We start from the raw sequence: 25971 nt of genomic DNA on the forward strand, positions 1-25971 counted from the left end.
TTATCCCCCCGCACGCTTCCCCTCTGGTAACCTTCAGTTTGATTTTGAAATCTTTGCGTCTGTTTCAAAAGCACGTTCTTTTGGATGACTGAGCAGATTCCCCATCTGAGCGCCATCCGATGACATCTGTCTTTCTCCGTCTGTGTTTCTGCACTTCATACGGAGGGCTCCTTCCAAAAGGCCCGTCCCTCTGAAGCATGAACTTTATGGGATTTTTCAGTAAAACGGTCCCCCAGCTTCCCTCTAGGACAGCCGCCTGGTCGGCCCGACAGGAGCCCTTGGAGCCCAGCCATTCCTACAGTTTGTCACCATCGGTGTGGTCGGGCCCTCTGTCCCCTCTCCTGCCAGCCCCCACCCCCACTAGACATTCGGGTCACCCATCCCGGGCATTTTCTCTGAGCTGCCAGTCCTCCTCCTCCTGAGGCCTGGTGGCTGGCTTGGGGAAAGGGTCATTACCGGGATGGGCCAGGGCCTTTTTCACTCTGAGAGGACTGGAGACGGAATTCCTCAACTGATGATAATTCGACCCTTCGGCTTTGTGGTTATGTACTCAGTCCTGTGTATTTTGTCAGCGTGGTTTCAATGCTTGATTCCAAAATGGCCTGGCTGGCCCTTGAGCTCAGCCTATTGTTTCTCTCACTTCCTGGAGTCATCCCGTAGGTCGATCAACCAACGAGAGATACTGACATCCAAAGGGGCAACTTCTCCAAGGCCCCCGATGCCTCGGGGGGCACACTCGGGTCACCCGAGAAATCCCGAGGGGCCTGCCGCCCTGTTCTCAACACCTCTGGATAGAACGGCCTTTCTGACTTGGACAAAAGGAATCAAGGCTGATTACAGTCCTCGCAGGGTTGTAATTTTTTACCCTCAGGGAGCCTCTCCGAGCCTATGAAAGAAAATGGCTGACTCTGCCCTATTTCTGCGGAGCAAATGCGCACATCCGACAACCACCAGCAGCGCTGCTGGCTTCCTGGGAGGCCTCCGCAGAGAAAACCGAGCTTATTCTGGCAGCTCGTGCAAAAATACATCCTGTTTGTCTACATACACACGGATGCATCCGGGCCTGGAACGGACACGAGGACCAGGGGGCCCGGAGCGAGAGGTCAGAGGGTGGGGGTAGCACGTGTAACGGGATGCGCGCGTCTGCACGGCGAGGGCCACGTGTACGTACGTAACCACGTGACTGCCGGATCTGTCCCATGCGCGGCGAAGAGCACAGCACTCAGCAGTCTCAGCACACTCTGCAAGGGCCCTGGTGCTCACACTTGGCAGCGCATTAAAATCGTCCGGGGAGTTTTAAAAACTACTGATGTGTGGGGCTCACCCTGGAGGTTCTGATTGTCCGGCATCAAGTACTCCGGTAGCGGAAGCAAGACCCCCCCAGAGCCCTGTCTCCTGGGACCTGGAAACAGGCTGGGTTACAGGACCAGAGAGCATTTAGGGTGTGGACGGATTCAGGCTGCTAAGGCAGTTGACCTTAAATAGGAAAAGTGTTCCAGATTATCTGGGTGGGCCCAAGGGAATCACCCCGGCCCTTGAAAGTGGACAAGGGAGGCAGAAGTTGGACGTCAGAGGGATGCAATGTGAGAAGGACTCCACCACTGCTGGCTTTGAGGATGGAGGAGGGGCCCCAAGGCCCGGAGTGCAGGCAGCCTGCAGACCTGGACCAGGTGGGAAATGCCTCCTCCCCTCCCGGAAGCAACGCAGCCCTGCCGACACTGCTCCTAGCCCAGGGAGACGCGTGTTGGAAGCCTCAACTCCAGAATTTTTTTGCTTTGTCTTTTTTTTTTAGGGCCACACTTGTAGCATATGGAAGTTCCCAGGCTATGGACTGAATCAGCTGCAGCTGCCGGCCTGCACTGCAGCAATGCAGGTTCCAAGCTGTGTCTTCAACCTACACCACAGCTCACAGCAACGCCGGATCCTTAAACCCACTGAGCGAGGCGGTGGATACTGGTCCGGTTTGTTACCATGGAGCCACAATGGGAACTTTTTTTTTTTGGTCTTTTTTGCCTTTTCTAGGGCCGCTCCCACGGCATATGGAGGTTCCCAGGCTAGGGGTCTAATCGGAGCCATAGCCACCGGCCTACGCCAGAGCCCCAGCAACACGGGATCCGAGCCGCGTCTGCAACCTACACCACAGCTCACGGCAACGCTGGATTGTTAACCAACTGAGCAAGGGCAGGGACCGAACCCGCAACCTCATGGTTCCTAGTCGGATTCGTTAACCACTCTGCCACGACGGGAACTCCTGAACTCACTTTTCATAGAGATCAGGAAAAGAGGAGCCTGTACAATCTGACAGATGCAGCACCCCCTTCAGGGCGAGCAATGCCCACTCCCAGGGCGCCAATGCCCGCTCAAATCAGGGTCCCTGTTCTTGAAAGCCATTCCATCGTGAGCCTCCACGATTCTGGGACCAAAAGCTAAAACCTTAGAACCTTTTACTTTTCTCTCCCTATGTTGTCTCCGTTCGAGAGGAAGTTGGGTAGCAGCAAAAGCAGCCACAGGAGGATTAGAAAGCCTGCGTTGAAATTTCAGTCCTGTCCCTTATAGGTGAAGTGATGGGGGGGCCAGTCCCTCAGCCACGCTGGGCTTCACCCCTAACCAAGAGCGGTAACAGTGCCTTCACAATGCTGTGCACTGATGAAATGAAAAGACACAGACTCCAGGGTTTTGCGCATAGGAGGCGCCTTCAATGAATGCCGGCCTCACTGAAACTCACCTCTTCCTACGCTCCTTGCCATCACCTAAGCCGACGCGTCGCCCACCTCCCCATCACCTGAGCTGATGCTTCTCCCACCTCCCCGCTTGGTCCTATCTTCTCACCCAGCTCCTGTACCCTATCTCCCACTGTCCACTCGACACTGTGACTTGGCTGTAACGGGACACATCCAAACTGGACTTAGGCTCTCCACTCACAGACCAGGGACCTCCCCGCAATTTCTCTGACCAGGTCCACGCAGTCAAGGCACCATCAGTCCCCCGCCTCCATCCTGTCTTCTCCACGCCTACATCCCCACCCTCCGTTCAGGCCCCTGTCCCCCACACCGCGCACCTCAAAGCACAGGAGCCTTTCCGGGAGGCTCAGGACTTAAAGCTCTGTCTCTCCCAAGCCACCCTGCCTGTGGCTTTGCAAATGCGTCTTTCTCCAGCCAGATGTATCACATCAAGCCCTGGATAAAAAAGTTTCGAGTACCCTTTTGCCCTGCAGCTTGGTACAGAAGGGGAGCCCTCTCCCCCGAGTGTGCAAAAGACCTCGTCCCCACGGTCTTGGGGACCCTGCGTCAGCATACGGAGCACGGAGCCGCTTCACCACATGACGGCAGGACGCGTGCTCATGGGATAAACAGATCATGAGACAAAGTATTTTTAAAAGCAGCTACAGAAAACGGGAAATTCTGCGATCGAATTTCTTTACATAGTGTTTAGTAACTACCATCTCGACGTGCTGCAGTCCTCCCTCGGGTCCATCAAACCCTCGTCACCCGCGTCATCCACTGATGCCAAACTCCTACATGCCTTTGGTAACATTAAAATCACTTAACAAATACTCAAGCCGTGAGCGTGATACCAAACGGCAAAGCCGGTCAAACGCAGCCGTGTCCTTACCGTTTTGTTCATCCAGTTCATTCCCAATTTCCTGCCCCATTTGTTTCTGGCGACTTATGATCGAGGAAAGGGCATCCAGGCCTGCATCCTGTTCTAAAAAGAAAAGTAGGACAATTAACGAACTAAAAACCAAAGGAAAATAGACCCGGGCCGGCAACGCAATTCAGTATGTGATCCAAGGAACATTCGATCACTCAGGAAAAGACCGACAACCATATCAGAACAAAATAAAGAAAAAAATTAAACACCTACACCTCAGACCATAGGCCATGGGCGTGGCCATTAAATAAAAATATTTTAAAAAGTTCATGATTTGTAAGAAAAAAAGAATTTATAAAATATAAAACAATGGGAGTTCCCGTCGTGGCGCAGTGGTTAACGAATCCGACTAGGAACCATGAGGTCGCGGGTTTGGTCCCTGCCCTTGCTCAGTGGGTTAACGACCCGGCGTTGCTGTGAGCTGTGGTGTAGGTTGCAGACACGGCTCGGATCCCGCGTTGCTGTGGCTCTGGCGTAGGCCGGTGGCTACAGCTCCGATTCGACCCCTAGCCTGGGAACCTCCATATGCCGCGGAAGCGGCCCAAGAGATAGCAACAACAACAACAACAACAAACAACAACAAAAAAGACAAAAAGACAAAAAAAAAATATATATATATATAAAACAATGGACAAATACCATTTTTGTTCTTTTTCTAGATTTTGCAAATGTAAAGAGAAAAGAACTCAAGTGACTCGAGATCCTTTAACATTTGATTTTTTGGAGATCCTGGGTGGCCTAGCAGTTAAAAACTCAGCATTGTTATTGCTGTGACTCGGGTTTGATCCCTGGCCTGGGAATGTCCACATGCCATAGGCAGAGCCCAATTTTTTAAATTTATTTATTTTTTTAACTAGGCAGTTTCCATCTCTTTGCAAGTACTTTTTTCCTTTGCTTTCAGGTGCGTCGGAAAGAACATTCCGAGGCTGGTCTAATGACTTTCTACCAAGCTCTCTGCCAGAGGAGGGTAACGCGCTCATGTGGCTTTGCTTGTTGATGGGTTTTTTCCAAGGATCTGTCTCACAGGAAGGCCCATCTAAAGCACAAAGGTCTTCTTACCCAAGATCGTATTAATACGTCCTTATTATATTTTTTCCTGGTCTTTTTATGGAATTAAGCCATTACACTTGACTTGTTAATTCATCTGGAATATATTTAAACTAAGGGCGTGTGGTAAGGACCCCTTAGTAACATTTTTTGACACCACATGCTTTTTTACCTCGTACACATGACCTGCTGTCTCTAAGGATCATTCCAAGGGACCATTTTATGGCAAAATCACTTTATAATGAGGTCCTTTTGGTCTTCATTAACCACCTTTTGGATGGACTCCAAGCAAACTCTATCATCCACTTAGGGCTGCTATAGGATAACCGATGTTACAGTAAAATTCCAAATGCATCCCCCCAGTCATCTACACATAGCACTGAAGCTCAAGTGTCAAGGTGGGTTAAAGGCACAACAATATAAAAAGAGCCAAGGAGAGTCCTCTATGGTTTTCAACTACAGAAAAAAAAACTCACTCGACTCCTCATGTTGCTGTACCCGGCAGAGACACAGACTGCGAATACAAAATACCTGCCTTCCTCTCTTTTCGCTCAACCTTGACTCATGGTCAGACTTAACCACCTAGAGGTTATCTTGCGAACGGGAAGCAGAGAGAGGGCTAAACATGCTGCTCTGCTCAAATCCTTTCTCCAAGAATTTAGTACCTCTTCTCTATGTGTAAACGCTACCATAACATTTCATCCAATAACTCAAAACCGCAGACGGTCCAGATGACGGAGATGCTGTGTAGACAATGACCGTCATACTGATGACCTGAGCGTCTACAGGTCGAAGCAGCGCTTCTAAGGGGAGGAAGTTATCCAGAGGCACGCACCATTACCATGACGTCATAACGACAGCTCATCACCACCGTCTGCCCTCTCCCCTACTGACGACGCAAGTCCTTAGGATATGAGCACAGACCATGCCCCATATACCACATGCTGCCCATCAGTCTTCAGTTTTGCAATTTTAAAGGTGCTAACCTTTAACAATGGATGACCACTGTGCTACAGAGAACAATGGCCCCTCAAGGTGTCTTCATCCTAATCCTGGGATTCTGTGAATATACCACCTTACATGGCCAACCCAACTTTGCAGACGTGATTCAGGTTAAGGAATCCAAGAGGGAGATCATTCTGGATTATCCAGGTAGGCCCAATGTAATCACACGAGTCCTTAAAAACACATTCTTTCTCAGCTCTGGTCAGAGGGAGATATCAAGAGAGTCTGAGAGAGGCAACCTGCTGGCCCTAAAGAAAGCACCCATGAGCCAAGGGATGTGAGCAGCCTGTAAAAGCTGGAGACGACCAGGGACTCAAATCTCCCCTGGAGCCTCACCTTGATCTTAGCCCAGTAAAACATACATTGAACTCTGACCTCCAGAACTGCAAGATAATATATTCCTTTTTGTTTCCCCCAGGGCCACACCCATGACATAGGGTGGTTCCCAGGCTAGGGGTCGAATCAGAGCTACAACTGCTGGCCTATACCCCAGCTCACAGCAACGCCAGATCCCTGACCCGCTGAGCGAGGGCAGGGATGGAACCCACATCCTCATGGATACTAATCGGATTTGTTTCCGATGTGCCACAAAGTGAACTCTTAAATTCGTGTTTTAGGTCACTAAGTCTGTGCTAACTTATCTTAGCAGCAACAGCAAACTAATACCGTGATTCTTTCTGCAAATCCCTTCAGAACAGTTAGGTGTTTGAATACTTCCCTTCTTAAGACACTCAGAAGAACCATCTTCTAACTCAATATCCTGTGACTGTGGGAGGATGATCTGGTGGCTGTAGATTAAAAATAAAGGGACAGTCATCATAGCGTACGCTTGCCAAAAATAACAAACTTGATGCTGATCAAGCCACCAAATCTAACTACCAATTTACAGAAAATATGTGGGACAGAGAAATATGTTAATGTGTAGAGATACAAATAGCACGTCTAGCTGGTGGGAGAACACAGGGCCAAGGACCTTGTTTCTTCAACAAAGAAGCTGCACACATAAGTAAGAGGCGGCAAAGGTACCCATCTATTAAACAAACTTAAGGGACCTAGCAATCAGCTGCAATGTATACACCGCATTCAGATCCTGAACTCAACAAGCTAAAAAAAAAAAAAAAAAAAAAAAAAAAAAAACCCTCATGGGACAATCAGGGAAATCCGAACACTGACTGGCCATCTGATTCTGTAAAGGAATTACTGTTAACTTATTAAGGGTGATGATGGCATCGTGATCTTTTTTTTTTTTTTTTTTGGCTTTGTTTTTTTTTTTTACGGCTGCACCTGCGGCATATGGAAGTTACCGGCTAGGGGTCGAATCAGAGCTGTAGCTGCCATCCTACACTGCAGCCACGCCAGATCCAAGCCACATCTACAACCTACGCCACAAGCTTGCTGCAATGGTGGATCCTAACCCACTGAGCGAGGCCAGGGATGAAACCCACATACTTCCTCAGAGAGACTATGCCAGGTTCTTAACCCACTGAGCGACAACAGGCACTCCCTGCTTTTGTTTTCTAAAAACAGTCCTTATCCTTCACAGACAGACGTTAGAGATATATTCTGGGATACTCACCAGCGACATGGTCTAATATCTAGGATTTGTTTTAAGAATAATCTAGGAGATGGGTAGGTGGGGAGACATAGATGAAAGCTTGACACTAAGGGTTGCCAATCACTGAAACAAATGACGGATAAGATGCAGTTATCTTTCTCCACCTTCGCATCTTTGCACCTGCCAACAGCAAGCAGTTACCCACATTTCAACAAGTCAATCAAACCAAGGGAGATTCCTAAGAACTGGACCCCCGAGCCCCAAGGGCTGGGACTATGTCTTCTTCTCCTCTGTTTTCACCCCAGGTCTGAACCTAAATGATGGTACAGAGCAAGAACCTCATAGGTTTAAAGCAAAGCGTGACTCATAAGGCCCTCTAGGTTTGTGGAAGAAAGAAACACAGTCTCTGCTATATATTTATATGTATATATATGGGCTCCTGATCCCTAGGAGGCAGCCCTCCGCATTGAGGAAATAGAAAAATGAAGCCAATGCCCAGAGAGAAGCAATGGAAATTCCTCCATGTGACACCCAGGAGCTGCCCCTGGAGCGGGGGCAGGAACAAATGGGCAAAGGCGGAGGTCAAGCTGGGTGAAGTTAATCACCACACTGGAAAGACTCGGCCCGAGTTCTAAGAACAGATGTTTTTAAGATTTGGGGGCGGGGGGAGGAATCCTGGTCGAAGTGGCAGCTCCAAGAAAGGGCATCTTGAAAGAGAAACGGCGGTGAAGTTATGACCTCGAGGGACCAAAGATGCGCTGCCAAGATGTACCAGGGTTCGAGGCAGACTGGCCAGTCACCCTCCCCACTGCTATTTCAACGAAAATATTTAGAGACCTAAGAACACGGAAACCCTGAACTAATGAACAGCTTTCTACTAGAATCCAGAAAGAATGTCTATAGCCTATGGTAAGAATAGAAGGAGCTCATTAAGATGCCGCAGTCACAGAGACCTCCTGGGAAAAGGCACACAAGGCATGTTCTCCAAGGTTGGCATCCACCACCCAGTTCAGAGGCAGGGGTCTGTACTGACCCAGAAGGCACCGGCCCTTATTTTCCCTCAGGGGTTTTTGAGGGGATCCAGCTACTGTCATCATCTCACCCATCTCCTCCCGAAAGGCCATTTGTGCCTCAAATTATGGCCTGAGGAGCAGAGAAGCTGAGGCCGGCCAGCTGGCTACACGGAGGCCGAGCTCCCAGGTCAGCAAAGGAAGACATTCGCTGCCCCAAGTCTAAGCGCAGCCAACAGACCCCTTACTTGAGGGTGATTTTCCAAGTGTCTTCTAAGGGCCAATGCAAGTACAGAAAGGCTAACAGATTCCACAGGCAAAAGGAAGTGAGGCATGGCCCTTCGTGGGTCTGCATATTTTTTTTTCCTAGTACAGGACCTGGCCATGAAGCAAAGCCAGAGCAACCTCGGCACAGCACCAAGGCTCCCGAGGTGGAGGAGCCAAGACGCATGAGGGTTTCAGGAAAAGATGGCTTCTGTGTCTGCGCTTATCCTTGAAAACACAGCCTGCTGGGACAGCCAGGGCACGTGGGGGAAGCATTTCAAAACACAGAGAGTCAAAACCATCCTGGCCTCTAAGAGGGGCCGCTACTCGCTTCCGTTCCTTCACTCCCCGCCCCATCCCCATCCCCCAAAGGCCAGCCGGCTCCCAAAGGTCAGGCCTCTCAGGAAGGATGCTCTGGATTTTGGAGGCTCCATGAGAAGCCTCGCACACGGCAGCCTCTCGTGCCTGGCCCACAGCCGCCTCGGATTGAGACACCTTCTGGGGGGCAGGGCTGCTTTTCCTGACTGCCAACCACTTTTCTTGGCAAATGCAACAATGCCAGAAAATTCATCGGCGCTAGCGAGCAAGGTATTCCCGTCAGGAACCGTGAATCCTGGCGGATAAAGCGCTGCGAGTAAATGCTGGGGCCACGTGTGAGGCTGTACTGTTCTGCGCTTCTTCTCTTTGCTTCAGACATGCTCATGTGTGAAAGACGGAGAACTGAAGATCTATGGGGTGTTCCCGCTGCGGCTCAATGGGCTCAGAACCCAACCCTGTCTCTGTGAGGGTGTGGGTTCCATCCCTGGCCACACTCAGTGGGTTAAGAACCCAGGGTGGCCACAAACTGTGGCGTAGGTTGCAGCTGCAGCTCCAATTCGACCCCAGCCTGGGAACTTCCATGTGCTGCAGGTGTGGCTGTAAAAAGGTGGGGGGGTGGGGAGAGATGGGAGGCACGGTGTTTTCTAGACTGTTTCACTGTGAGAAGGGAGGTCTGAATAGAGTTAGACCTCTGTGTCTGGCCAAGATGGACTGACAGGGACCAGATTCACTTCTGGCCTTCCCAACAACCGGAAAACAAAACAAAACACAAAACCACAGGCAAAATATACAAAACAACAGTTTCAAGATGTGGACGTCGGGAAAGGAAGGACAGTGATCCCCGAGAGACGGGCAACAAATGACACAAAAAAAGCTCTCTGCCCCAGATCTTGCCTGGATAGAACTCCCAGGTCATGGTGTGGGGGAGGGGGGTGCCAGGTGGAGCCCAGCAGTCTCCCTGACTTGAGAAGAATAGGTCAAGGTGGCTGGAATATGTTGGGCACAGTACCAGAGAGCTGCAGAGAGAGCACACTCTGCAGATTTGCTCAGGGTCCATCTTGAGACTTCAGCTGAGTGTTGATCAGGGCAGGCCTGTGAGGAAAAGAACCCGAGACTGGGGACAGAACCACTGGAAAGGGTTAGAAAAAAATCATCCTCTGAGCTCAAAGAAGATGGACACAGGTCCTATTCCCACCAAGCACGTCTCCTCGGAATTCCCAGGGCGTCGGCTAAGAGTCACACAGAATGGTTCTGGCTCAGAAGTGAGGGGAGTTACCTCTAGACTGGAGTCGGCCAGCATTTTCCATAAAGGGCTAGAGAGCAAATATTTTAGGGTTTTTATGGTCTCTAGTGCAGCTACACAACCCTATTGTTGTCACAGGAAAGCATCCTTAACTAATCCACAAATAAATGAGCAATGGTTGTGTTCCTATAGAACTTTATTTATGGACTAAACTTAGAATGTTAGACAATTTTTACAAGCCATGAAATACTCTTCTTTCAACTATTTTCAACCATTCAAGAATGGAAAAACCATTTCTAGCTTGCAGACCACTACAAAAACAGGTGGTGGGCCAGATGTAGCCCATGGGTCATGGTGTGCTGACCTCTGCTCTAAAGCAAACACTACTCTGGTCCACCTAACAAAGCAAGACTCAAATACTTCTACCCCAGAAAAAAAAAAAAAAGAATATTTTTAAAGGACAAAAATACCCAGTACCAAGCAAAGAAAAACATCTGTCTTTGAAATGACTATTTCCTCCATAAGATTAGCAACAAGACAAGGGTGTCCGCTCTCATCATTCCAACGTTACACTGGAGGTTGTAGCAAGTGTAATAAGGCAAGAAAGAAAAATAAAAGGCACCCAGATTGAAATGAACTAATACAATTACTCCAAAAGACAGACTCTGAGAGTGGCTCAAAAAACAAGAGTCAACTACGTGTTGTCTATAAGAACTTCACTTTATAGACATATATAGATTAAAATTAAATAGATAAAACCATACCATACTAACCATTATCAAAAGACAGCAGGAGTTGCTATATTAATTACAGACAGAGCAGACTTCAAAGCCAAGTAAAGTTATCAAGGATCAATTAGAAGTTAAAATTATAAGGGGGTCAATTCTCCAACAACATAACAATCCTTAACATGTATGCACCTAACAGCAGAGGATCAAACTACATGAGGCAAAAAAAAAAAAAAAAAAAAGAACAGTAGAACAGGAAGGCGAAATAGATAAATCCACTCTGATAGTCAGAGACATCAATGCTCCTCTATCAGAAATGAACAGATCCAGCAGACATACCACTAAACTCACACCACTGTTGATCAACTGGACACAATGAACATCTATAGAAAATTTTATCCAACAACAGCAGGATACATTTTCTCAAGCTCATATGGAACATTTACCAAGACGGACCACATTCTGGGCCATAAAACATACCTTAATAAATTCAAAAGAACAGAAATCATACCCTGTCTGCTCTCAGAATACAATGGAATTGAACTAGAAATCAGTACCAGAAAGACAGCTGGAAAATCCCCAAATACCTAGGCACTAAATGACATACTTCTAAATAAGACATGATCAAAGAAGTCTCAAGAGAACTTTAAAAATATTTTGAACTAAACAAAAACGAAAACACAACTTAAAAATGTATGGGATACAGCAAAAGCAGTGCTCTGAGAATTTTCAGCATCGAATGCATATATTAGAAAAGAAGAGCTAACCTAAGATCAATAGTCTTAAGTTTCCACCTCAGCAAACTAGGAGGAGCAAATTAAATCCAAAATAAGCAGAAGAAATAAAAATTAGAGCAGAAATCAATGACACTGGAAACAGGAAATCAACCGAGAAAAATCAATGAAAGCAAAGCTGGTTCTTCAGGAAAAAAAAAAAAAAAAAAATCAATACAGTTGTTAAGCCTCTAACCAAGGTAACTATATAAAAATAAATAAATAAATAAAAGAGCACACGAATGACCAGTATCAGAAATGAAAAAATAGACATCACTACAGATCTCATGGACATTAAAAAATAAAGGAACTATGATGAACTTTTTGCTAACAAATTTGATAACTTAGATGACCAATGCCGTAAAAGACACATGCTGCAAAAATTCACACAAGAACAAACAGACAAATCACATGGGCCTCTATCGAAGAAATTAAAGTTTCCCAAACAGAAAACACCAGGTCCAGTAGGTTCACTGATGAATTCTACCATTTAAGGAAGAAATTACACCAATTCTTTATAATTTCTCTCAAAGAAGAGAAGCAGAGAAAATATTTGCTAATTCATTCTATGAGGCCAACATGATCCTAATACCAAAACCAGACAAAGATATTACAAGAAAAACTACAGACCAAAATCACTGATGAACACAGATGGGAAAATCCTCAAAGAAAAATTAGCAAACAGAATCCAACAATATATATTAAAAAAATTGTATCCAGTAACAAAAGGAGATTTGTGTAAGGTATGCGAGCCTGGATCAACATTCAAAAATTAATTAACATTTAGCCTGTACATGTGTGTGATTACAAGAAAAATAGCATGATCACATCACCAGATGCAGGAAACGTATTGAATGTCCATTTATGATAAAAACTAAGTAAACGAGGAATAGAGAGGAAGCTCAACTTGATAAAGAGTATCTACAAAAACTCCACAGCTAACATCATACTTGATGTGAAACTCAAAGCTTTCCCACTAAGGTTAGGTACCAGGCATTCCTTTCCCACCATTCCTCTCCAACACGGTACTGGACGTTCTAGCTAACACAATCCAACCAGAGTAAGAAAAAGCATACAGATTGGGAAGAAAGAAGACTTTGCAGATGACATGATTATTGATGTAGAAAATCCAAAAGAACTGGCAAAAACAAAAACAAAAACCCTCCTGGAACTAATACGTATAGCCGGGTTTCAGGAAACAACGGCCATGTACATCTTTGTCCATCTCTTCCCCGCATACCAGAAATGAATGGGTAGAATTTGAAATGAAAAACAATTACCATTTACATTCCCACCTCCCAAAATGAATTCCTTCGGTAAAAATCTAACAAAATATGTACACAATCTAAATGAAAAACAAAAAAACAAAAAACCTACAAAAATGATGACTGGAATCAAAGAAGAACTGAATAAATCAAGAGCTATCCCATGTTCATGGATAAAAAGATTCGGTATTGTCAGGAGATCAGTTCTTACTCATTTGATCGATAGAGTCAATATGATTTTGATCAAAAACTCAGGGAGTTATTTTGTGGATATCAACAAAACGGATTCTAAAATTTATATGGAGAGGCCAGAGGCCCAGGACAGCCTACACAATACCAAAGGAGAACAAAGTAAGAAGACTGACACGACATTACTCGACCTCAAGGTTTACTACAAGGTTACAGTCATCAAGACAGTGTGGGTCCAATCCCTGGCCTCGCTCAGCGGGTTAAGGATCTGGCATTGCCTGGAGCAGCGGCACAGGTTGCAGACGCAGCTCGGATCCCACGTTGCTGTGGCTCTGGCGTAGGCCGACAGCTGTAGCTCTGATTAGACCCCCTAGCCTGGGAACCTCCGTATGCCGTGGGAGCGGCCCTAGAAAAGGCCAAAAAGAAAAAAAAGAAAGACCATGTGGTCCTGGTGAAAGAGCAAGCAGATCAACAGAAGAAAAAACGAGAGCCCAGAAATAAACCATCATAAATACAGTCAATGCAATCTGACACAGAAGCAAAGAAAATGCAGTGATATAAAGACAAATGGTGCTGGAAGAAGAAGGTATTAATCCAGATTATGCAAAAACTTTTTTTTGTCTTTTTTTGCTATTTCTTTGGGCCACTCCCGCAGCATATGGAGGTTCCCAGGCTAGGGGTCTAATCGGAGCTGCAGCCGCTGGCCTACGCCAGAGCCACAACCACGCAGGATCCGAGCCGCGTCTGCAACCTGTACCACTGCTCACTGCACCGCCGGATTGTTAACCCACTGAGCAAGGGCAGGGACCAAACCCGCAACCTCATGGTTCCTGGTCGGATTCGTTAACCACTGCGCCACGACGGGAATTCCTATGCAAAAACGTTTAATCCAGATACTCCGCCCTTCACAAAAATCAGCAAAAGACCTCTCCAGGCCACCAGCAGATACAGCTAAGGGTTACACGTAGGGTCCCCCCCCCCCAACTCAACAAAGGGAACAGCGGTGGCTCCCGCTTAGTCTTCAGAGTCAATCAAGAGGCTCAGGTATACGTGGGGAAAATCCAAAAAGCCAAATCCATCAGAGGAGGAGACTGCAGAGCGAGGAGGCCTCCCACCCGCCCAGATGTCAGAGTGAGCTGGGCCTGGCCTCCCCGGAGGCCTGGACACACAGACTGCCCCAGTCCTGCTCAGCAGGCAGCCCTCTCCCGGAAGGTGCGGTCCCCGACAGAGAAGTGGACCAGACTGGTTTCTGAGCCGCTCTCATCACCACCAGGCCCTCAGCATCACTAGCCAGAAAAGGTTTATGCTGGAGCACGGCAGGTGCGTGTCCCAGCTTGGCAAGGGGCTTGTCGGCTCCTGGGACGCAGAGGGCCAAGTGTTCCCACTGGGTGTCTACACTGTCCACAGCACCCAGCTGACATTTCTTACGCGCTAAAGAAATTCAATAAAGGTTCAGTGAACCATATGAATGGATGAATAAATGAATGAATGAATGAAGCCTTTCTGAACAGCTTCCTCAAACAATTCAGAAGCCTGGTTTCTTACTAAACTAAGCATTTTTATCATGTGATCCAGCAATGGCACCCAAAGAGTTGCAAACCTGGTATTTACCCAAAAAGTTGGAGACTTGCGTGCACACAGATGTCAACAGCACCTTTTTCCTAATTGCCAAAACATGCCCACAGGAGTTCCCGTCCTGCTCAGTGGAAACGAATCCGACTAGCATCCATGAGGACACAGGTTCGATCCCTGGCCTTGCTCAGTGGGTTAAGGATCTGGGGTTGCCATGAGCTGTGGTGTAGATCACAGAGAGCTCAGATCCCATGTTGCTGTGGCTGTGGTGTAGGCTGGCAGCTGTAGCTCCAATTCCAACCTTAGCCTGGGAGCCTCCATATATGCCTTGAGTGCGGCCCTAAAAAGCAAAAAAAAAAAAAAGTTTTACAAAAAGAGGTAAAGAAAAAAACTGTTGGAGATGCACAGCAAACAGACTTGTGGTTGCTAGGGTGGGGGGGGGCGGAGGGGAGGGATGGTTGGGAGTGTGAGGTCAGCAGATGCAAATTCTATGTATAGACCGAAGAAACAAGGTCCTACTGTATAGCACAGGGAACCACTTTCAGTGATATGAAAAAGACTATGTATATAACTGAATCGCTTTGCTCTACAGCAGAAATTAACGCAACACTGTAAATCAATTATATGTCAATCAACTTTTAAAAGAAAAATACTGGGAGCAATGATTGCGTTAATTATTTCGACCCAGTAGTAATGGTTTCACATTGTGTTAAAACGTACTGAAGTTCCCGTCTTGGCTCAGAAGCTAATCTGACTGATAACCACGAGGACGCAGGTTCAATCCCTGGCCTTGCTCCGTGGGTTAAGGATCTGGCATTGCCGTGAGCTGCGGTATGGGTTGCAGATGCGGCTTGGATCTGGTGTGGCTATGACACAGGCCGGCTGCTACAGCTCTGATTCGACCCCAGCCTCTGTAGGCTGCACGTGCGGCTCTAAAAAAAACAAAAAACAAAAAAACAAACAAAAAAAACACCTTACTGAATCATTTATATATGTGCTATTTATGATATCAACTATGCCTCCAGAAAGTTGTTTAAAATGTAGAATTAGAATAATATTTTTAAGATTGACATAAATAAGGTCTATGACACACAGTGAGTAAAAAGAAATAGCTGTGCAAAGGCAACCGTCACAAAAGGAAGAGGCAACCATAGAATGGGAGAAAATATTTGCAAATGAAGCAGCCAACAAGGGATTCAAGTCCTAAATATATAAACAACTCATGCAGCTCCGTATGAAAAAAGCAAAGGACCCAATCAACAAACAGAAAGAAGATCTAAATAGACATTTCTCCAAAGACGACTTATAGATGGCCAAAAAACACATGCAAACATGCTCAACATCACGCATTAGAAAAATGACAATCAAAGCCACAATGAGGTATCTCACCTCATACCGGTCAGCATGGCCATCCTCAAAAAGCCTACAAACAATAAACGCTGCAGAGGGGGTGAAAAAAATGGAACCCCCCTCAAGTGTTGGTGGGACTGTACATTGGTACAACCACAGTGGAGAAGAGCAGGAAAGGTCCTCAAAAAGCTAAAACCAGAACCACCATACCATCCAGCAATCCCACTCCTGGGCACCTACCTGGAGAAAACCATAATTCAAAAAGATACCTGCACCCCATTGTTCATTGCAGCGCTATTGACAAGAGCCAAGACATGCAGGCAACCTGAATGTCCATCAACAGAGGACTAGATAAAGAAAACGTGGTACATTATATAACCCCCCCCCCCCGCACACACAATGGAGTGTTATTCAGGCATGAAAAACCAATGAAATAATGCTACTTGCAGCAACATGGATGGACTCAAATTATCATACTAAATCAGAGAAAGACACGTCATACAGTATCACTTTATATGTGGAATCTAAAAAAAAAAAAATGATACCAGACAGACTTCAAAAACAAAATTTTCAAGAAATAGCAACAACAGCAGCAACAACAACAACAGACAAAAAGACAAAAGACAAAAAAAAAAAAAAAAAAAAAAAAAAAAAAAAAAAAGGAGTTCCCGTCGTGGGAACGAAGTGGTTAACGAATCCGACTAGGAACCATGAGGTTGCGGGTTCGGTCCCTGCCCTTGCTTAGTGGGTTAACAATCCGGCGTTGCCGTGAGCTGTGGTGTAGGTGGCAGACGCGGCTCGGATCCCGCGTTGCTGTGGCTCTGGCGTAGGCCGGTGGCTACAGCTCCGATTCAACCCCTAGCCTGGGAACCTCCATATGCCGCGGGAGCGGCCCAAGAAATAGCAACAACAGCAACAACAACAACAACAGACAAAAAGACAAAAGACAAAAAAAAAAAAAAATTTTGGTTACCAAGGGGAGAGGTGGGGGAGGAAGGGCTGGGGGTTTGGGACTGGCACATGCACACGACTACACATGGGACGGACGGTCAACAGACACCCGCTGCACAGATGGGAAACTCTACCCAGTGTTCGGTGATAACCTGTACGGGCGAAGAATCTGACCCCAAACGGCTCAGTATCGAACTAAATCACTGCGTCATACAGCGAAATTATGACAACATTGTGTGAATCAGCCGTACTTCAATAAAACTTTAAAACACTGGAATTACCGACCTCATGATCCCATTTGTGGAAAATATATGTGTGTCTATACTCAATATACAGTACATACGTATATGTATAAGGGGAAAAAAAAAAGCCTGAGGAAATATATATTGTTATCCGTTTACAGCTTGAGTGGAGAAACAAGATGGTAACTTGCCATATGTTACATATCCCTATACTGCTGCAACTTTGTGTAACAATCACGCCTTACTTCTGAAATTCACAGAGAGAAGAAATCAACAGGTTTAAAAGCCATGGGCAAGACAAACTCGAAGGCAAAAGCCAAAGTGAGGTATTGTAATATGGGAAAACCAGGGAGTCTCTTTTTGCAGAATGATCCCCCATCGTGGGGAAAAGAAGGAGGGCACATGCCTCCGAGTCACCTGCGCTGGTCCCAGGTGGGTTCTCTACTTCTGGGAACTGCTGGAGGGACGACAGCACGGTACCCTGAGGCACAAAATCACCCGTAACGCCTAAACATCAGCAGTTTCCCTCCCTCTTCGGTGGATGAAGGAACATCCACGGCCGTGGTAAAATCGGACCGGGCTTCTCAGCGCACACTCTCGGGGGTGTTCAGTACCTTGGATGATTTTCTGCTGCTGTTGCCGGATTTCGTCAAAGCCCAAGCCTCTGGTCTCCTCCGGCTCCTCGAAGAGCCAAGGGTTGGGTACTGCCCGCTTGGCCCCTCCTGTCATCAGGCTGGACCTAGGAACAAGATGAAATGCGTTCACATGACTCCCAAACCAGAGCCCTGCTGCAAATCACTCCCACAAAGCGCAGAGGTGGCCAGCCTTGCCTGCTTTGAAAATTTAATTCGACCACAATTTATTGCACCCTTAGTTTATGCCAGCAACCGTGTTCAGGGCTGGAAGAGATACGAGGATGAATAAGGCACAGGCCTGGCCCCCCGGGAGAATTACGGCCTGTTAAGGAGACCGCGGCAGCACGTAATACGCTTACTAATCCTCCAACATACGTTTGAGTCAATGCTCAGAAAGGAGAGTCTTAAATTACGAAAACACAAGGCCAAATGCAAGTGGCCTTTCTGTTAGGACGAAGCTTGTCTCACAGGCTACAGAGCCCTAAAGGCACAGAGATGATTCCTCAAGAAGCCAGAATATTGCAACTACAGGTTATAGTATTGTAAAATGACCGTTTCTTATTAGAGGGTATTTGGTTGCTCAGAGAAACACGCGCAGGGGCTCGACACCAATTTTATGAATATAATGCAGAATTTGCAACAGATTTGGAATTATCCACCTTCATCTTTATTCCCTCCCGTAACCCACACGCCTCTTTTGCACCAGACACAAGAGGGCTCCTTGCTGGCTGTGGAACACGGAACGCACACTTCCAGCCTCAGGTCCATGTTCACAGGATCCTTCTCAGCCTGGTGTCTCCTCCCCCCATCTCCACCTGCCCACATTCCGTCCAAGCTGCAAGGACCATCTCGCTTCAAAAACCATCTCCAGACACTTCCTCCCAGACATGAATAGTCACTCACTTCAGAGTATATTTCACAGGATTCATTTTAAAATGATGGTCAAAGTATGGAGGTTCCTTAAAAAAACTAAAAACGGGAGTTCCCATTGTGGCGCAGTGGTTAACGAATCCGACTAGGAACCATGAGGTGGCAGGTTCGATCCCTGGCCTCACTCAGTGGGTTAAGGATCCAGTGTTGCCGTGAGCTGTGGAGTAGGTCGCAGACATGGCTCAGATCCTGCGTGGCTGTGGCTGTGGCGTAGGCCAGTAACTATAGCTCCGATTCGACCCCTCGCCTGGGAACCTCCATATGCCATGGGTATGGCTCTAAGAAGACAAAAGACAAAAAAAAAAAAAAAATGTGGTGTAGATACATAATGGAATATTACTCAGCCATAAAAATAATGCCATTTGTAGTAACATCGATAGACTGTAGAGATTATTATTACACTAAGTCAAGTAAGCTACATGGAGAGAGACAAATATATGATATAGCTTACATGTGGAATCTAAAAAGGAAAAAAAAAAAAAAAGATACGAATGAATGCATCTCCAAAACATCAAGAGACACGTAGAAAACAAATTTATGGATACAAAAGGAAAGGGGTGGGAGGTAAAATAGGAGGTTGATATTAAAAGACACACACTACTACACATAAAATAAATCAACAAAGGCCTTCCGTAGAGCATGGGGAACTATGTTCAGTATTTTGTAATAACCTATAAGGGAAAAGAGTCTGAAAAACATATATATACACACATGTAACTGCATCACTCTGCTGCTACTGTAAATCACCTATAGTTCAATTTTAAAAAATGACAGTGTGACGACGGCGACCTTGCCGTAGCACTTAATCCTGAATAGGCAGCAAGCATCTCCGTGTGCCAGGCAGCTCCGGGCGGTTTATACATATTCATGCGCATCTCCATTTTCAGATCGTTCTTCTAGCCCTCTCTGTATCTCTCTTATTTTCTTAAAAATTGCCATCCTACTGTTTATCCTTTTACAAAGATGAGCCTCGCGCCTACCGCGTAGAAGGCAGGAACCGACATCACCCTGGCCCAGCCTCTGCTCGCCGACGGGGAGCAAGCTGCTGTCAACAGGAGCTCAAATCCTGGCTCCTGCACCTGCCAGCAACATATGGATAGTCACTGCTACCTCTGAGGGCTGCTGGGATTAAAGAAAAGAATCATTTGCTCAAAAAACATTGACTTTTGTGTTTCTTGTGAGCAGGCATTGTTCTCACCGATGAAGATGAGAAAACAACAGAACAGAAAAATCTCTGCCCTCGCCAAGCAGGAATTTCTGGTTATGGGGGCTGCTTCCCGTTCTGGTCGGGGGACAGTGTGTGAAATGCCCACTCCGCCCTGGTGGGAGAAAACGATGAGTGATTAACCATGATCATTTGCCCGGTTGATACAGTGAGTGCCCAGGAAGCGCTGGAATAGTTAACAAGTCCCCAAAAGGCTCTACTAATTTCATTTTGAGCGGAGCATTGTAGAACCTTTGGAAGCATATGGTATGGATCAAGAAACAAGCCCAGGAGTTCCCTGGTGGCCGAGTGGTTAAGGATCTGGCATGGCCATTGCGGTGGCTCGGGTTTGACCCCTGGGCCAGGAACTTCCGCATGCCAAGGGAGCAGCCAAAAAAAAGAAGAGGAAAAAACCAACCAACCCACCCACCACCCTGCCAAAACTGGGAGAAAAATCTTTGATTCCCTAGACTACAATTTTAAGCATTGAGCTGGTCTCTCTACTCGGGTGTGCTAAACAAGGGCCACCTTCTGCCACTTTATTGGAAAGGCAGGAGGGTTTCTTTAAAGGCTTCCTTTACCTGGTTGGCCCCAAGCATCTAGGATGTTGAGATTTCAGATTGAGTCCTTACAATAGTCACTGTCACCAAGCACTGAAGACAGGGGAAAGAAAACAATGGAAAAAGGAAACGAAGAAGGCAGTTGATGACCCAAGTCTGCCCCCCAAGCTCTACCCCATCTTCCAGGGCCGGCTCTTGATCCAGGAGGAGCCGTGAGGTGCAGCGTTACAAAAGTGAGGGCTACACCCTCGCATAGTGGGGCGGAGGTACACACAGTGACCTTGACAGGGCATCTATCACCAGCCACGGGCATCCGTTCCCATTAGCACGTTGCACCGGAGCCGACAGGGACCTCCTCCAAAGTTAATGCCACCATGTCCCACAGGCAGTTCTTGCCACACGCAGAAATCATTTTAAGTTATTCAAGGGGAAAAAACATGGAAGGAAGTTGTCTTAGTTCTAATTGTAACATTAGGGCTACAGTCTAACATATTTTTTAAACAGGTATTAGAGGATAAAAGTACAGCACAGGCACAATTCCACGTACCAACCACCAGACACACAGGAAAGCTCCCCCAGGACTGAATTCGGTGCTATGGAGATCCTGAAAGGACTCTTCTGATCTCACTCTCTCATAGTTCAATATAAAAGCAATGGTAGGCATTCCCACTGCAGCACAGTGGGAACGGAAACGAATCTGACCAGTATCCACAAGGATGCGGTTCGATCCCCGGCCTCACTCAGTGGGTTAAGGATCTGGCGTTGCCGTGAGCTGTGGTGTAGGTCAAAGACGCGGCTTGGATCCCACGTGGCTGTGGCTGTGGTGTAGGCCAGTGGCTACGGCTCCGACTTGACCCCTAGCCTGGGAATCTCCATATTGCCCTGGGTGTGGCCCTAAAAAACAAAACAAACAAACAAAGGTAAACCACGATGCAGTTTGCCAAAGTAAATATTATCCTCTGATGCCTTCTTTCTGGGCTGATTTCCAATTTCTGCTTAAGCTCCTCAAGACTGAAGCATCATCTCCCTCCCCTCCCCTTTTCCCTCCCCCTCCCCCCACTCCCATCCCCCCTCCCTTTGGTGTCTCTACTTTCCTGATGTCTCAGATCTATTGGGAAATTCAATGATGGATATGCCTTTACTAATAAGAGCAGCTAAGATCATAGGTGCCAGTGCGGGCAAGACTTTTTTTTTCTTGCTTTTTAGGGCCACACCTGTGGCACATGGAAGTTCCCAGCCTAGGGGTCAAACCAAAGCTACAGCTGCTGGCCTACACCACAGCAACACAGGATCCAAGCCGCGTCTTCGACCTACACCACCACTCACGGCCACGCTGGATCCTTAACCCCCTGAGCAAGGTTGAGGATCGAACCTGCGTCCTCATGGATGCTAGTCGGGTTAACTGCTGAGGCGTGACGGGGATTCCCGTGAAGGAATTCTTAACTGAAATAAGACAGCGGCGACATGGATGGATCTAGACATTATCATACCAAGAAAGTCACACAAAGACAACTCATCTGATACAAATTTCAGGTGGAACCTAATAAAATGATACAAAAGCAGTTATTTCTCAAACAGAAACAAACTCACAGATTTTGAAGTCAAATTGAAGGTTACCATAGGGGTTCAATTAGGAGGATGGGAGTAACAAATACACACAGCCACACATAAAACAGCTACCTTACAAGGACCCACTGCAGAGCACAGGGAGACCTACTCAATGTTCTGGAATAACCCACACGGGAAAAGAGAACGGACAGATGCACAACCGACTCACTTCGCCTGAAACGAACTGGGCCCTGTGCAGCACCTCTCCTCCCATCAACGTTCACAGACATTAAAAAATCAAACAAGAGAGCAGCCGGCTTTGTACTCCCGGGCCATTCCAACAACCTCTTCAGCCCTGGTTTTCCCACCCATCAAACGAGTCAAGCACGTAGGCCAATGGTTTGCAACATTCACTCGGGCCCGGAAATGGAGGGGCACGATGCCCTCGTCAAGGGTGGGGCTGGCAGGGGAGGGCAAGACGTATCTTCATGGGAGAAGCAGGTATTCTGGGCCACCCTGCACAAGCTGATCTTCTCTCACTGAACTCACTGAATTCGACAATCTTTTCAGATCCTCTGAAGTCCCCCCGCCCACACACACCACCACATTTTAGGGCTGCACCCGTGGCACCTGGAGGTTCCCAGGCTAGGGGTCGAATCGGAGCTATAGGTGCCGGCCTACACCACAGCCGAAGCAATGTGGGATCCGAGCAGCGTCTGCAACCTACACCACAGTTCACGGCAACACCGGATCCCTAACTCACGGAGCAAGGCCAGGGATCGAACCTGAGTCCTCAGGGATCCTAGCTGGGATCGTTAACCACTGAACCACGAAGGGAACTCCCTAAGAACCTCGAAAGTTTTAACGCAAGCTTTTCACATTAAGGACTAAATTCCATCGGTAAGAGAAAAAAAAAAAAAAAAAAAAGGACACACTCCCCACAAAACCCATTCTCCCCTCCCCCAGGCTTCCCAGTTTGAGTTCAAGTCCACCACTCAGCCATCAGCTTGGGCCCATGCCCTTGGAATCAACCTGGACTTTTTCATGCCCCACAGCATCTGGTCCAGCAGCAAAGCCTTCAAAACACACCTAGGATCTGACCATCTCTGTTCCATTGCTTCCGCCCTGACACTCCTTCCTCCTGCTCTAGCTCTCACCCTCGGCAAGCTGCTCCCCAGCCATCACTGTGGAAATGTTCCCTCGGCTCAAACCTTCCAGCGTCCTGCCAACACCCTTAGCATAAAATACTATACTTAACTATATCTCACCAGCCTCCTTGCTGTTTCTAGAACACCCTGAGCGCCTTCCTGCCTCAGGACCTTGGCACCTGCCGCCTCCCCCTCATGGCTGAGGGTCTCGACCCCAGACGGGCACTCGGTTCAAATGCCATCTCCCCAGAAATGCTGCCCTGATCAGCCGCTCTCTGTCAAACAGTACCCTTCGGAGTTCCCACTGTGATGCTGTGGGTTAAGGATCTGGCATTGCCGCAGCTGTGGCACAGGGTGCAGCTGCGGCTTGGATTCAGTCCCTGGCCTGGGAATTTCCATATGCTGCTGGTACAGCCCAAAAAAAAGAGCAGAAAAAGAAAACTGACCCTTCCCTGTAACTTCTGAGCTCTCCTCCTTCATAGCCCGCCTTCTTTTTCTTTATCACACTTGAACCAGCCATTATGGGTTATACATGTTTTTTTCTGTCTCCCACTCTAGAGCATTAGCTCCACGAGGGTGGGCACTGCCTTATTCATCATTATATCCTCAGCGCCTGGCAGAACAGACACTGGAAAAAAAGTGGGACGAGTTAATTTATTCAGCAAAGCCCACAGCTGAAGGAATGAAATTAGGAAGAAGAGCAGGGAGGAAGCTGCCGTCTGACGCAGGGCTGCTGTGCCGTCGTTTCAAAGGCATTGCACAAACATGACCTCATGCGAATCGTGTACAAGCCTGCGTCTGAGTCAGAGCAGGTGTGACTGACAGGAACATCAAGGCGGGCGAGACATCAAGTGACCTTCCCAAGGTCATGTACGTAGCGGCAGAGCTAAAGGTTCAACCCCGTCTTCTGACCCTTAACCCAACGCCCCTTCTTTCTAGCCTCTCAGAGGGGGTTTCACTCAGGTAAGGAGATTCAGGACCGCCTTGAAGAGCAGGCGAGGACCAGCTACGCGAGCAAAGATGCAAAGACATCACTCGAAGGGATAAAAACAGGAGCGATGGAGCGCCCCCTGTGGCTCAGCAGTAACAAACCCAACGAGTATCCCTGAGGACACGGGTTCGATCCCTGGCCCTGCTCAGAGGGTTAAGGATCCGGTGTTGCCCCGAGCTGTGGTGTGGGTCTCAGATGCAGCTCAGATCTGTAGCATAGGCCTGAGGCGAAGGCTCCGATTTGACCTCTACCCTGGGAACGTCCATGTGCTGCACATGCGGCCCTAAAAAGACAAAATAAAAATTTTGAAGCAACAGTTTGCGAATTCTTGGTGTTTCTTAGGATATTGAATGTTCTGCCGTCATATAATTGACTTACGATGCTATTTGGTTATTCTTGGGGAGACTGTTCTATAAGCAACAATCAGGACAAGCTGCTTGACAGCGATAAACAAAATCTCAGATGCCCCAATTACTCCGTCCGCATTTTCTAGCAGTTGGGAAGAAAGGTGTCCTTAAGTCTTAAATTGATGAGGGTAATTAAACTTACATTGTGGAGTCGATCCACCCGCACAGGCTGTGCTCACCAGCTCTAGCCCCCTGGCCCCCCGGGGCTTCCCCTGCAACTCCTCCCCCCCTCTCCCCCTGTTTAGTTTCTTCTCTGGAATTTGCAGGTACCTCTTCCTGCGTCCACCCTTTAAATACGGGCGTCTCTCAGGGATGCTATATACATCTTTTTCTTCTCATTGCACTGTCTCTCCCGGGCCATTTTTATCTGGTTTCGGACTCAGAACAGATGCTAGCAGGGCGTAGACCCTTTTCACGCCCCATCAAAAACTGAAACAGGCCATGTTCTTGAGTCATCATGGGGGTGGATTTTTTTATTATTATTAAAGTATGGCTGATTTACAATGTTGTGTCAATTACAGCCCTAGTGACCCAGTCTCTCTCACACACACGTATATATTCATTTTTTCTCATATTCTCTTCCATCATGTTCTGTCCCAAGAGACTGGATAGAGTTCCCTGTGCTGTACAGCCGGACCTCTCTGCTTATCCATCCTAAGTGAAATGGTTTGCATCCACCAACCCCAAATGCATCTGGGGGCCCCCCACCCTAGCAGGGCACTATCAGAATCTGGGGCTGAGATAAATGGCACACAAGCAGTTAAAAAGAAGTCCTACAAATCAAAATCCAGGCGAGGCCTGTCCTCCCGCCCCCTCATCCTGATTGAAAAACCACTGACTTTCAATTTTATCTCTACCTGCGACATCTGCCTACAGGCTCTTTCTCTGCATGTGTGGGTTTGTTTTTGGGGGGTTTTTTTCTTTTTCTTTTTTTAAGGCAATCCCCAGCTGGGAACCCCACTCCAAACTCAACACATCCCAAATCAAATTCGTTACTCCCACCCCCCCACCCCGTAAGCCGTGTCTCCTCCCATCCTGTTCTGGCTCACAGCATCGCCGCATTCCCGAGGCACTCAAACCTGGTCTCCTTTCTCCGCGCCACCCTCACACCAGCTCAGGAGGGACCAAGGCCTCCCTCCGAGGTGACTCTCCCACCACCCAGGCTCCATGTCCGTCCATCCCGGCCTGGTGGCTGCCTCGGCTCAGAACCTCATCGCCTTCCGTGTAGGAGACGGTCATGGCCTCGGACTGGTCCCCTTGGTCCCTGTCACCCCCCGCCCCTGCCCCGTCTAACCATCATATATCCTCTGCTGGATAAGAACCATCTTTCCAAAAACAGAGACCTCCTGTATTTTAAAGCTCCAGATCCAGTTTAAGCTTTACGA

General features: G+C 47.5%; 1 long non-coding RNA gene across 15 annotated transcripts in view; it reads right to left on the reverse strand.

Moving 5' to 3' along the window:
- STX8 overlaps nucleotides 1-25971 on the reverse strand; it is a 247681-nt gene that overhangs the window by 177351 nt on the left and 44359 nt on the right. For 14 of the 15 annotated variants that reach the window (XR_002336829.1, XR_002336831.1, XR_002336830.1 and 11 more), the window contains 2 exons: nucleotides 17778-17902; nucleotides 3613-3705 (listed from right to left, as the gene is read on the reverse strand). This is a non-coding gene — a long non-coding RNA (syntaxin 8). The remainder of the gene's footprint in view (nucleotides 1-3612; nucleotides 3706-17777; nucleotides 17903-25971) is intronic. The other variant, XR_002336834.1, reaches the window with a different exon arrangement.

This window comes from Sus scrofa, chromosome 12 (genome assembly GCF_000003025.6).
Source record: "Sus scrofa isolate TJ Tabasco breed Duroc chromosome 12, Sscrofa11.1, whole genome shotgun sequence".
Classification (NCBI taxonomy): domain Eukaryota; kingdom Metazoa; phylum Chordata; class Mammalia; order Artiodactyla; family Suidae; genus Sus; species Sus scrofa.